The sequence below is a fragment of the Oratosquilla oratoria genome, chromosome 44, assembly GCF_046742065.1.
Source record: "Oratosquilla oratoria isolate Oo_2021 chromosome 44, ASM4674206v1, whole genome shotgun sequence".
NCBI lineage: Eukaryota > Metazoa > Arthropoda > Malacostraca > Stomatopoda > Squillidae > Oratosquilla > Oratosquilla oratoria.
This window is the reverse complement of record NC_134820.1, coordinates 26224637-26238541: the sequence shown is the minus strand read 5'-3', so window position 1 is coordinate 26238541 and position 13905 is coordinate 26224637. Positions and strand designations below refer to the sequence as shown.

Here is a 13905-nt window from a genome sequence, read left to right as displayed (position 1 = left end):
ACACACGCACACGCACATACACACGCACATACACATACACACACACATACACACACAAAAATAAATGAATGGAATACAAAACACATTGTGTAACATGACACAATTTGATCAAATTCTCAACATTCTTCCCAACCATGAAACCTTTTCTACGACCAAGACTTTCCATCAGAAACTTCCAACATGGAAAGCAAGCCTTGCCTGACGAGCTTATTCGTTTGCTCTTGCGCACACTTCCTGTCCAAAGGGAGTACTGGTTGCAGATGTGTGCAATTGTTTGCATTTCCCAGAGACTGCAGAGTTGTGTATACATTGTTGTGTACACCTCTGTGTGTGTGTGTGTGTGTGTGTGTGTGTGTGTGTGTGTGTGTGTGTGTGTGCGCGTGTGCGTGCGTGTGTGCGCGCGCGCGTGTGTGTGTGTTTGTGTGTACGTACTTTGTGATCTAATTCCAGAAAGATTAAACTTTCTCTGTTTATTATGTATGAAAGTGACTCCCTCCTTCCTTCCCTCCCTCCTTCCTTCCTTCCCTCCCTCCCTCCTTCCTTCCCTTCCCTCCACAGAAAGTGGTCGAAATATACAGATATGTATCTCTAATCTTATTTTCCGATAGTGGGAGACAGTCGTATATGTATATGTATGTGTGCATATGTGTGTGTGTGTGTGTGTGTGTGTGTGTGTGTGTGTGTGTGTGTGTGTGTGTGTGTGTGTGTGTGTGTGTGTGTGTGTGTGTGTGTGTGTGTGTGCGCGTGCGTGTGTGCGCACATATGCGTGTGCCCTCACATGTGTATAGCTGATCCTCCTGGCGTCGTAGTCTCGAACTCGGAACATTATTTCCTACTTTGTCCTGGGGCGGTGTGTCATGAAGAACTTAATGAAACAATCTTTGTCCTCCACATTCACGTACACAGGAAACAGTGTATCACACACACACACACACACACACACACACACACACACACACACACACACACACACACACACACACACACACACACACACACGAAGACAGACAGAGACACAGACTACACACACACAGTGATAGAGTTCCTCATTGCCACTACGGAGGTCCGGGTTCGAATCCCGCCCAGGACAAACAATTTCAGTATCACTGCGCTGCAGATCGTTACGGAGGTCCGGGTTCGAATCCCGCCCAGGACAAACAATTTCAGTATCACTGCGCTGCAGATCGTTACTCCAATTCTCGTGGGCTGGGAATTTTGGGGGATGTAATGTCACAGGATTACACATAGATCGGTCACATATGAGCTCTTAGCTCTCTTCCGGGAGGGAAATAGCTGGCGATCACGAGTTCAACACATGATCCAAGACCATGGTGAATCACACTACACACACACACACACACACACACAAAATCATATTATTATATATATATATATATATATATATATATATACATGCACACACATCCTCTACAGAAAATATATATTAATGTCTCTTGTAACAAGTAATTGCACTTAGATGCACCATAAAGACGTTTCCAATATTCTTCCCATCGATTTTTTTTTTTTTTTTTCAGGAAATTATGAGAACTTTGTGTATAAAGATCTGGTGCGTAGAACTGGCCAGATGTACTGCTACTTTCGTTATTAAATCACATTTATCACATCACTATAATCACCTTTAATACCGTATTATAACACGTCACTATAATCACCTTTAACTCATATCAAAAATCTATTGTATGACGTTTATCTTGTATTATATCATATGAAATTCATTATATTCATCATTGAATTTATTATATCATATATTCATAATACATTTACGTTGTATATCATCATGCAACATCTACAAAACTATTGAGAAGAATAGTTGTACTAGTTTCTTGGAACAGGTAATTGTGCACTGTAGGGTACGCGTACTATAATCACCTTTAACGCATATCAAATATCTATTGTATGACGTTTATCTTGTATTATATCATATGAAATTCATTATATTCATCATTGAATTTATTATATCATATATTCATAATATATTTACGTTGTATATCATCATGCAACATCTACAAAACTACTGAGGAGAATAGTTGTACTAGTTTCTTGGAACAGGTAATTGTGCACTGTAGGGTACGCGTACTATAATCACCTTTAACGCATATCAAATATCTATTGTATGACGTTTATCTTGTATTGTATATGAAATTCATTATATTCATCATTGAATTTATTATATCATATATTCATAATATATTCACGTTGTAGATCATCATGCAACATCTACAAAACTATTGAGGAGAATAGTTGTGCTAGTTTCTTGGAACAGGTAATTGCACTGTAGAGTACGCGTACCAATGTAAACGCACTTGCCCTATGCAGACGCATTTGACACAAAAGAAAATTCTACCTGCCGATGGGGATTAGATAGGAGCATAATTATAGGCTCAAAAAATCACTTAACTATCCCCTCATAATGTGACATAGTCTTACCTTCCCAATTCAAATAGGTGCGTGACTGCAGATGAAAAGATTCTTTCAAAAACAGTACTTTTTTATTTCATCTCCTGCAGTCACGTACCTATTGGGATTAGGAAGATAAGACTATGTCACATTATGAGAGGATAGTTAAGTGATTTTTTGAGCCTATAATTATGGTCCGATCTATTCACCATCGGGTAGTAATTTTTTTTTTTTTTTTTTTTTTTTTTTGTCAAATGCGTCTGCATAGCGCAAGTGCGTCTCCGTTGGTACGCGTACCCTAACTGAAACAATCACAAAGGTTTTTCCAATATTCTCTTCATGGAGTTTTTCATTAAATAAAAGACGAGATCTTTGCGTGTTCGAAGCTTGTTCTCACTTATGATCATGATCCTGGTGATAATGATGATGATAATGTTGATAATGACGGTGATGGTTGCTATGGTGATGTGTGTCGGGCTAATAGTGTATTGAAGGTTGCCGTGGTGATGAAGGTAATGGTGATGATAGTGATGATGATTATGATGATGATAACCAGCACAGACACCATCACTAACGTCATCACCTACGTCATCACCCACGTCATCACCCACGTCATCACCCACGTCGTCACCCACGTCGTCACCCACGTCATCACCCACGTCGTCACCCACGTCGTCACCTACGTCGTCACCCACGTCATCACCAACGTCGTCACCCACGCACGTCGTCACCCACGCACGTCGTCACCCACGCACGTCGTCACCCACGCACGTCGTCACCCACGTCGTCACCGTCACCCACGCCCACACCAGCACCCAGGGTAAGGGGAGGACTGAGGGAAGGAGGAATGAATAGGAGGAGGACTGAAGGTAATATAGTTAAGCAACTAAATGGATCTAAGTTTGATTTTCAGTGGCTAAAATCTGATAACTAGTTCCCTCGGATGTTCCAAGCAACTCGGGTACAGGTGGTGGCAGGTGGTGGCAGGTGGTGACAGGTGGTGGTAGGTGACATGTGGTGACAGGTGGTGGCAGGTGGTGACAGGTGGTGGCAGGTGGTGGCAGGTGGTGGCAGGTGGTGACAGGTGGTGGCAGGTGGTGGCAGGTGGTGGCAGGTGGTGGCAGGTGGTGACAGGTGGTGGCAGGTGGTGTCAGGTAGTAGCAGGTGGTGTCAAGTGGTGTCTTTGGTTCTAAGACATCTCCCACCCCCATCTCGTGAGATAAGCATCTCATCTCACGTGAGGAGCAACAGTGAGACATCTTTAGTCTCCCCGTGCCATTACCGTGAGAGACTTCTCGCGTTAATTCCATTAAGCGTTCCGTGAGAGGACCCAACCATCAACCAAGACTCCTTCGCATCACTTCTACTCTTTTCCTCGAACTCGACTTCGTAGATTTCCCGAAGTCCCAGTCACACCAAGCTTACGACCGGTTTCCGACCGAAAATCAAGCGATCGGTCGGCGACACAAAACGTACGCAAGGAATTGAAATGGAAGAAGTTGATGTGGTTGATAAGATGAAAATCTATATACCGGGGAGTATTCAGCGTGTGTTGTAATATATTCATCTATCTATCGATCTTTCTATTTATCTATCTTATTGCCACATTGTCAAGGAAAAACTGCGCGGTTGCGTGTGAACGCCTCTATTCACTTACAGTATAATTGAACCGCTAGTGTGAACAGTACCTTCATTCATGATACGGTGTTATGTTACATTGAGCCCCAATCACACCAATTAATCTTCCGACCCGTTTCCGACCACCTTGGACGGTGGCATTTTGGTTCCTCTCACAGTTAGCGCCATGTGGCCGTTTCATATTTATCTTCATGACTGGGAGGAAGGAGAGATTCATTACAATCGCATTGTATTCAATTCTTTTTTATAAAAACAGAGGAACAGCACAAACCAGCCTAATCGCCGGTGGTCGGAAACAGGTCTAAAGCGGCCCATACACGATCAATTATATTGCGCAATTTTATTGTCAATACTCTGAATTGACAATGAAATTGCGCAATATAATTGTCAATACTCTGAATTGACAATTAAATTGACCGAGTATGGGCGGTATATCGCCCATACACGGTCAATTTAATTCAGAGTATTGACAATGATATTGCGCAATATAATTGATCGTGTATGGGCCGCTTTACGGTTCGTTGAATGCGGTTCGACAGACACGTGTTTAAAGTGATGTGTGAACATCTGAACGGGGTATTTGGGGTCTAACAACGTGTTCGACAACCAAATACCCCTTTCACACGTTCACACATCACTTCAAACACGTGTCTGTCGAACCGCGTTCGTCGAACCGTTAGATCGTATAAACCCCATCTTAAGCTTGGTGTGACTTGGGACCGAACTTACTCCCCACAGCGTCGACTTCGTTACAGAATGAGGTTGTTTACGTGACCTCGTGACCTATTTTGCCCTAATAAGGGAACAGAACGAGGCTATTTAGTGTATGCATTCCATATTTCAGTTGTAATTATCCTCAAGGCTGATCTAGACGAGGCGCCTCCACTTTCGATTAACTTCGTGATTATCATTTCCCATTATGTCAGTATTAGTGTTGCCCCATTTGTAAAACAAATTTCGTGTTTGAAAGTAAATACTATGGCGGGCAAAAATGATACATATCAAAATCATAAACAAAATGTACAATACAATACAAAACAATACAATAAGGAATACACTCAAGTACGACACAATAAATTGGATTATATATATATATATATAATATATATATATATATATATTATATATATATAGCCACTAAATGCAGCATAAAATGAGTGAAATAAGCAAAAGTAAAATAAATAAAAACAAAAAGAAAATAAAACAAGATAAAACAAGACAAAACAAAATTAAGTGAAATAAATTAAAGTAAAATAAAAGTAAATATAAAATAATGAAATTAAATGAAATATAATTAAATAATGAAATAAAAGAAAAGAAATAAAAACAAAATATAACAAAGTAATAAAACAATAAAATAGAATAAAATAAAATAAAATAAAATAAAGTAAGACAACAGTAAGATACTATTTGGTATGTTCCCTGCCACGTATGAGGTACTGACTGCATGTTTTATGCAGAATATGTACCAAAGGTTTTATGACACCTTTATGGACCAGAGACACATAGCATTCTCCCATGATTGGAGACTAATCTTCACAAAAAATAAACAAATACACAAATAAACAAATAAATAAAAATAAATATAGATACATAAATGAAAAATAAAAATAGAATGGAATAGAATAAAATAAAATAAGATAAATTAAAGTAATAAAAAATAAATAGAAATAAATAAATAAATAAATAAAAACAAACAAAAACAAAAATGAAAAAATTAAAAAAAATGAACAAACAAAAATTAACAAACAAAAATGAGCAAAAAAGAGAAAAAAAGAAACAAAAATGAACAAACAAAAATTAACAAACAAAATGAACAAACAAAAAATGAACAAACAAAAAATGAACAAAAAATCAACAAACAAAAATGAACAAACAAAAAATCAACAAACAAAAAATCAACAAACAAAAAATCACCAAACAAAAATGAACAAACAAAAATGAACAAACAAACGAACAAATAAGAATAAACAAATAAACAAACAAATAAACAAATAAACAAACAAATAAACAAATAGATAAATATAGAAATAAATAAACAAAATAATGAAATAAGAAATAAATGAATAAATAAATGATTAAATGAATAATTAGAATTAGTAATAAAGTAACATGAAATTAAAATAAAACCCCTTTGAAGTTTTAACAGTTTTTATTAGCCTCTGCAGTAGATTAGCTGCTTTAGAGAATATTCTCAAAATTAAATAGTAATTATCGTGTTGGTACTCTATGTATAACAACGCAGTGTGTGCAGGAGTATACAGTGTCAGTTTCTTCACGAAATTTTGGAAAGACTCATTCAAAGACTAAACACGCTCGTTTCTGCAAATGAATGGAGGACGTGAATAAGCATAGGAATGTTAGCATTATCAAAATACTATTGCAGACCAGGTATTCTTGTGTAAATTTAAACACAAAGGTACATTTGCTTCCACCTTGAAGTACCACAATGTCCAATGTCTTCCAAGGATCCCTAGATTTACGATGTTGTAATGACTGTCATTTATTTTATATTTGTTTATTTGTTTTGTTATCATTTATTATTATTTGCTCGATTCTCATTTATTATTAGTTATGTCAATTTATTATTATTTACTATTTACCTGTTTATTATCAAACTATACCTATGCATTTTTTATTATTCATATTATCATATTCTATTTATTCATTTGTATTTCCTTTTTCGCATCCGATCTAATTATGGACCAAAAGGTCTCCTGTCGGCATGCTCCGCCTTTGTAATCCTTTGTAAAGTTTCTTATCACGATCTCGTGAGTATTCGACATAAGGAACTACTAAGTACTAAGAGCTGAAACCAATTGTAAATGTCTATATTATATCATTTAAAGGTTATGTATTTTTAAATCTTCTTGTAGGAAATGCAAGGATATTCCTTCTTACAGCGCATTCGTTTATTCTGCATGAAGATTTCCTTACTTCGGCTACATGGGTGATGCAGTATCGCAATACATAATCTTTGTCACGTGCGCACTTTAATCAATAACGTAACAAAAATATCAAATATACACCAAAACGAAATATCACAATATCTATACTACAGAAGTCAGCGTGAACTTTTTTGGATCAGACCTCTTAGATATCTTGAAGGAGAACTCTTTCCTTAACCACAGACGTGCTCTAAGACCCAATGAGAAGGTCTATGAGAGCACCAAGCTCAAGTAAGCACGCGACTTGAGAGAAAGAGAATGCCACGTGTTAACGACGACGAAGACATGAATATACATTTTTTTCTTTCAAGTGTCAAGAAAGTGGTGTTTCCCGAGCTCATTTAAGAGTGAGTAGTACCATCCCATCCCTGGGGTGAGAGAGTGAGAGAGTGAGAGAGTGAGAGAGTGAGAGAGTGAGAGAGTGAGGGAGTCACAGGGTTCACGTTGAAGGAGACACTATGGAGTGCATAGCACGTAACTCCCTTAAGGAGAACACACCTATTTCCTTGCATATCTACTGTGACCTCTGTCTCCTAGGTTCCTATTACGGGATGATTTGTGGACGTCGTAGATTTTAACTATGGAGTAAGCTGGTAAGTTAGTAGACTTACACGTACAGAAGCTTAGAGTACGTCTTCATATACTAAGACTACAATGTAAACTAAGTTTCTCACGAGTTCACAGAGTACACCAATCACTGTGGCACATACGAGAGCAACAGATTTTACTTCTACTGTCATCCATACGTAACAATGTTAAATGATTACAAAGGATTACAAAGGAAGAGGATGCCGACAGGAGACCTTTTGGTCCATAACTAGGTGGCATGCAAAAGAATATTACAACAATAAACAAGTAAACAAATAAATAACAAATAAAATAGGTAAATAGATTATGATAAATAATAAACAGATGAATTACAAAGGATTATAAAGGTGGAGCTTGCTGACAGGAGACCTTTTGGTTCGTAACTAGGTTTGATGCGAAAAAAAAGATAAAAACAAGCAAACCAAGCAAGCAAAGCAAAGCAAAGCCAAAGCAAACCAAACAAAGCAAAAGCAAACCAAGCAAGCAAAGCAAAGCAAAGCAAAGCCAAAGCAAACCAAACAAAGCAAAAGCAAACCAAACAAGCAAACAAATCAACCAAGCAAGCAAAGCAAACCAAGCAAACCAAACAAACCAAGCAAACAAAACAAGCAAAGCAAGCAAAGTAAGCAAACAAGCAAAGCAAGCAAAACAAAGCAAAGCAAACAAACAAGCAAAGCAAACAAACAAGCAAAGCAAGAAAGCAAGCAAACAAGCAATTAAATTATAATAATATAAATGATAATAACGACTATTGAACAATGGTATATCATGATACAAGTTCAATTGTCCTTCATAGGGCGTGTGGAGGCATTCGAATCACGTAATCAAAATGACAGGCAAACATTTATTCAAGGATGTCAGTAACTGCCACTTGCCCTGGCAGGCCAGGCACAAAGGCAAAGCCGAGTTTCATCCCCAACTAGAAGTATTTAGGTTTATTTTCACTTTTTAGCCTATTCCTCGCTGGCTGAGCGGGTTAGGGCGTCGTTACTCACGGCGAAGATCGAGGGGATGGCGGTTCGAATCCTGCCACCGGCGAAGTTGAATCAAGGGCATGGTTCATTAAATTCCACGCTACAAAGTCATGTGAGAGGCACCGTCCTAGCTTTCCTATAGGGGGAAGTTTGTGACGTTAAACCATATATTATATACATCATACCTATTACTAGTTACATTACTGAATTCTTCTAAGTAATATTCTTAGAGGTAAGGACGACAGCAAAGCCGGGGCAAGTGGACATCATCAATGGTGATTTGGAATCAAAGCGTGGAATGATGTATTGAGTGATTGGCAAAGGAACTGTATAATACACATGTAAGCCTGTCGAAAGGATGGAAAATAAGATTAAATCGTCTAGTAGAGTGTTAGGATGGGAAATTTAACCTCTTTTGTCAAATAATCTCCTCTTTAACTTGAATGGAATTGTGAGAGTCTTAGTGGGTTAAATCATCTCAAATATTCACTTTATTTTTTATTTATCTTTTTTATTTATTTCTATTTTTCTATTTTATCTTTATTTTCATCTTATCTGTTTATTGTTTTATCTATTTATTCTATTTTCTCTATTTCATCTATTTATCTATTATTTGATCTACTTATCTATTTATTTAATCTATTTATCTATACTTATTATTTCTATTCAATTTATCTTTTACTTTATAAAATCTGTTCAAGGCAGTGCTCGAGATGGTCTTGAGGACTAAAAACGCTGATAAACCTTAGTCCATAGTTAACCTTAAGGTACGTTACGTTCGATGCTATTATCGTTCAACAATGATCGTTCATACCTCAACGATCATCGTCAAACAATTAGCAAGACCCCTTATTCTTTGTTTCTGAATAGAACCGTTTTGCTTCCAGTTGCGATGTATGCCCTTGATGACTTTAACCGAACCTAAGAACGCGTTTGCCCAGGATGTAACACTTCACCCCATACCATACAACACATAATGGAAGACTGCATTATACACAATCATGCACGCAAACAACACAACATACACTCTATAAAGGATTTGTGGGAAAACCCAGTTTCGGCTGTGGCCTTCCTTGGGGAGACGGGACTGCTCGGACAGACAGTCTAGGGAACGACAACAACAACAACAACAACAACGCGTTTGCCCATATATAGAGGTGAGATGGCAAAATAAAAAGTTAAGGCCAGAGTAACGAGTTTATTCACAGTTAGACGTTTCGACCTTCCTCAGTGGACTTAGTAAGGCCGTAAAGGTCGAAACGTCTAGCTATGAATAAACACTACTCTATCCTTAACTTTTCATTTTGCCACCTCACTTCTATATCTGTCAATCTTTACGTACCCAGTTATCTTACCCAGATATGATGATGATAAGGATCTACCGCCATCGGCTGTGGTAGTAAACGTCGGCCCGTTAGCTCAGTTGGTTAGAGCGCCGTGCTGATAACGCGGAGGTCGTGGGTTCGACCCCCATGCGGGCCATAGTATTTATAGCTACCCCCCTTATAAGGGGGAAAAAAGCCTTTGGTATATGTATGTTGTAGGCTAATTACTACGAAGGATTACAAAGGAGGAGCATACCGACAGGAGACCTTTTGGTCCATAACTAGGTCGCATGCGAAAAAAATTTACAATAATAAACAAGTAAAAAAACAAATTAACAAATAAACAAATAAAATAGGTAAATAGATTATGATAGATAATAAACATAAATTACAAAGGATTATAAAGGTGGAGCTTGCCGACAGGAGACCTTTTGGTTCATTACTAGGTAGGATGCGAAAAAAATTATGATAAACAAACCAAGCAAGCAAACCAAGCAAAACAAGCAAGCAACCAAGCATGCAACCAACCAAGCAAGCAAACCAAGCAAACAAGCAAGCAAGCATCAAGCAAGCAAACAAGCAAGCAAACAAGCAAGCAAGCAAACAAGCAAGCAAGCAAACAAGCAAGCAAGCAAACAATTAAATTATAAGTAATAACGACTAATGACATATGATACAAGTTCAATATTCCTTCATAGGGCGTGTGGTGCCATTCGAATCACGTGATCAAAATGACAGGCAAACATCTTTTCAAGGAAGTCAGTGACTGCCACTTGCCCTGGCAGGCCAGGCACAAAGGTAAAGCCGAGTTTCATCCCCAACTAGAAGTATTTAGGTTTATTTTCACTTTCTAACCTATTCCTCGCTGGCTGAGAGGGCTAGGGCGTCGTTACTCACGGCGAAGATCGAGGGGATGGCGGTTCGAATCCTGCCACCGTCGAAGTTGAATCAAGGGCATGGTTCATTAAATTCCACGCTACAAAGTCATGTGAGAGGCACCGTCCTAGTCTTCCTATTGGGGGGAATTTGTGACGTTAAACCATATATCATATACATCATACCTATTACTAGTTACATTACCGAATTCTTCTAAATAACATTCTTAGAGGTAAGGACGCAGGCAAAGCCGGGGCAAGTGGACATCATCTATGGTGATTTGGAATCAAATCGTGGAATGATATATTGAGTGATTGGCAAAGGAACTGTATAACACACATGTAAGCCTGTTGAAAGGATGGAAAATAAGATTAAATTGTCTAGTAGAGTGTTAGGATGGGAAATTTAACCTCTTTTTTGTCAGATAATCTAACTTGAATGGAATTGTGAGGTCAAATATTCACTTTATTTTCTATTTATTTTTCCTATTTATCTATTTCTATTTATCTATCTTTTATTTTATCTTTATTTTTATTTTATCTGTTTATTCTATTTTCTCTATTTTATCTATTCATCTATTTATTTAATCTATTTATCTATACTTATTTATTTCTATTTAATTTATTTATCTTTTACTTGATAATATCTGTTCAAGTCTTCAGGCAGTACTCGAGATTGTCTTGAGGACTAAAAACGCTGATAAACCTCAGTCCATAGTAGACCTTAAGGTACGTTACGTTCGATGCTATTATCGTTCAACAATGATCGTTCATACCTCAACGATCATCGTGAAACGATTATCTAGACCACTTATTCTTTGTTTCTGAATAGAACTGTTTTGCTTCCAGTTGCGAAGTATGCCGTTGATGATTTTAACCAAACCTAAGATCGCGTTTGCCCATATATAGAGGTGAGATGGCAAAATGAAAATTTAAGGCTAGAGTAGTGACTTTATTCAGAGTTAGACGTTTCGACCTTCCTCAGTGGACTTAGTAAGGCCGTAGAGGTCGAAACGTCTAGCTCTGAATGAGAATCAGACAAGAAACAATGGTCTCAAAATGTCCCGAAATAGATTCAATTTGGAAGTGGGTAGAAACAACTTTGCCAACCGTGTAGTTAATGAATGGAATAAACTTCCTGCACAGGTAGTGCAATGTAGTTCAGTTCGAAGCTTTAAGAATCATTTAGATAAATACCTAAGTAAGATGCTGTAATGATTATGATTTATCTTATATTGTTTTTGTTTTGTTATCATTTGTCTGTCTGATTTTCATTTATTATTAATTATATGTCAATCTATTATCATTTACTATTTACCTGTTTATTTATTATTCAACTATACCTATGCATTTATTCATGTATTTTATTTGTTATTTACATTATTATAGTTATTTATCATTTTATTATCAATATGATTTTTTTCGCATCCGACCTAAATATGGATCAAAACGTCTCCTGTCGGCACGCTCCGCCTTTGTAATCCTTTGTAATCCTTATTCAGAGTTAGACGTTTCGACCTTCCTCAGTGGACTTAGTAAGGCCATAGAGGTCAAAACGTCTAGCTATGAATAAACTCACAACTCTATCCTTAACTTTTCATTTTCCCACCTCACTTCTATATCTGTCAATCTTTACATACCCAGTTATCTTACCCAGATACGATAATGATAAGGATCTACCGCCATCGGCTGTGATAGTAAACGTCGGCCCGTTAGCTCAGTTGGTTAGAGCGCCGTGCTGATAACGCGGAGGTCGTGGGTTCGACCCCCATGCGGGCCATAGCATTTACGGCTACCCCCCTTATAAGGGGGAAAAAAGCCTTTGGTATATGTATGTTGTAGGCTAATTACTACGAAGGATTACAAAGGAGGGGCATGCCGACAGGAGACCTTTTGGTCCATAACTAGGTCGCATGCGAAAAAAAATGTACAATAATAAACAAGTAAAGAAGCAAATGAACAATTAAACAAATAAAATAGGTAAATAGATTATGATAAATAATAAACAGATAAATTACAAAGGATTACAAAGGTGGAGCTTGCCGACAGACCTTTTGGTTCATAACTAGGTTGGATGCGAAAAAAAAATCATGATAAACAAACAAGCAAACCAAGCAAGCAAACCAAGCAAAACAAACAAGCAACAAAGCAAGCAAGCAAGCAAACACGCAAGCAAACACGCAAGCGAGCGAGCAAGCAATCAAGCAAACAAGCAAACAAGCAAACAAACAAGCAAACACGCAAACAAACAAGCAAACACGCAAACAAACAAGAAAACAATCAAGCAAACAAGCAAAGCAAGCAAGCAAACAAGCAAGCAAACAAGCAAAAAGACAAGCAAGCAATTAAATTATAAGTAATAGCGACTATTGACATATGATACAAGTTCTATTGTCCTTCATAGGGCGTGTGAAGGCATTCGAATCACGTGATCAAAATGACAGGCAAACAAACATGGTGGTGGTGGTGGTGGTGGTGGTGGTGGTGGTGGTGTGTGTGTGTGTGTGTGTGTGTGTGTGTGTGTGTGTGTGTGTGTGTGTGTGTGTGTGTGTGTGTGTGTGTGTGTGTGTGTGTGTGTGTGTGTGTGTGAGAGAGAGAGAGAGAGAGAGAGAGAGAGAGAGAGAGAGAGAGAGAGAGAGAGAGAGAGAGAGAGAGAGAGAGAGAGAGAGAGAGAGAGAGAGAGAGAGAGAGAGAGAGAGAGAGAGAGAGAGGAGAGAGAGAGGAGAGAGAGAGGGGGGGGGGCACTTACCCATGTCGGGGCCCCTGGATATGGATCTACCGCCATCGGCTGTGATAGTAAGCGTCGGCCCGTTAGCTCAGTTGGTTAGAGCGCCGTGCTGATAACGCGGAGGTCGTGGGTTCGACCCCCATGCGGGCCATACTATTTATGGCTACCCCCCGTATAAGGGGGAAAAAGTCTTTGGTATATGTATGTTGTAGGCTAATTACTACAAAGGATTACTCGTACAAAGGCGGAGCATGCCGACAAGAGACCTTTTGGTCCATAACTAGGTCGGATGCGAAAACAATGAATAAACAAATAAATAAAAAATTATAATATAAATAATAATAAATAAAATCAATAAATGCATTGGCATAGTTAAAGAATAAACAAGCAGGTAAATAGTAATAATTAATA

The 13905-nt window shown here is 38.0% G+C and overlaps 3 non-coding genes across 3 annotated transcripts; all 3 read left to right on the top strand.

Moving 5' to 3' along the window:
* The first annotated feature begins 9974 nt into the window (after window positions 1-9974).
* On the top strand, window positions 9975-10048 carry TRNAI-GAU (transfer RNA isoleucine (anticodon GAU)). The gene has a single exon. It is a non-coding gene; the product is annotated as a tRNA-Ile (tRNA).
* Window positions 10049-12472: 2424 nt separating this feature from the next.
* On the top strand, window positions 12473-12546 carry TRNAI-GAU (transfer RNA isoleucine (anticodon GAU)). The gene has a single exon. It is a non-coding gene; the product is annotated as a tRNA-Ile (tRNA).
* A 1025-nt stretch (window positions 12547-13571) lies between these two features.
* TRNAI-GAU (transfer RNA isoleucine (anticodon GAU)) lies at window positions 13572-13645 on the top strand. Its single transcript has one exon. It is a non-coding gene; the product is annotated as a tRNA-Ile (tRNA).
* Window positions 13646-13905: the final 260 nt, after the last annotated feature.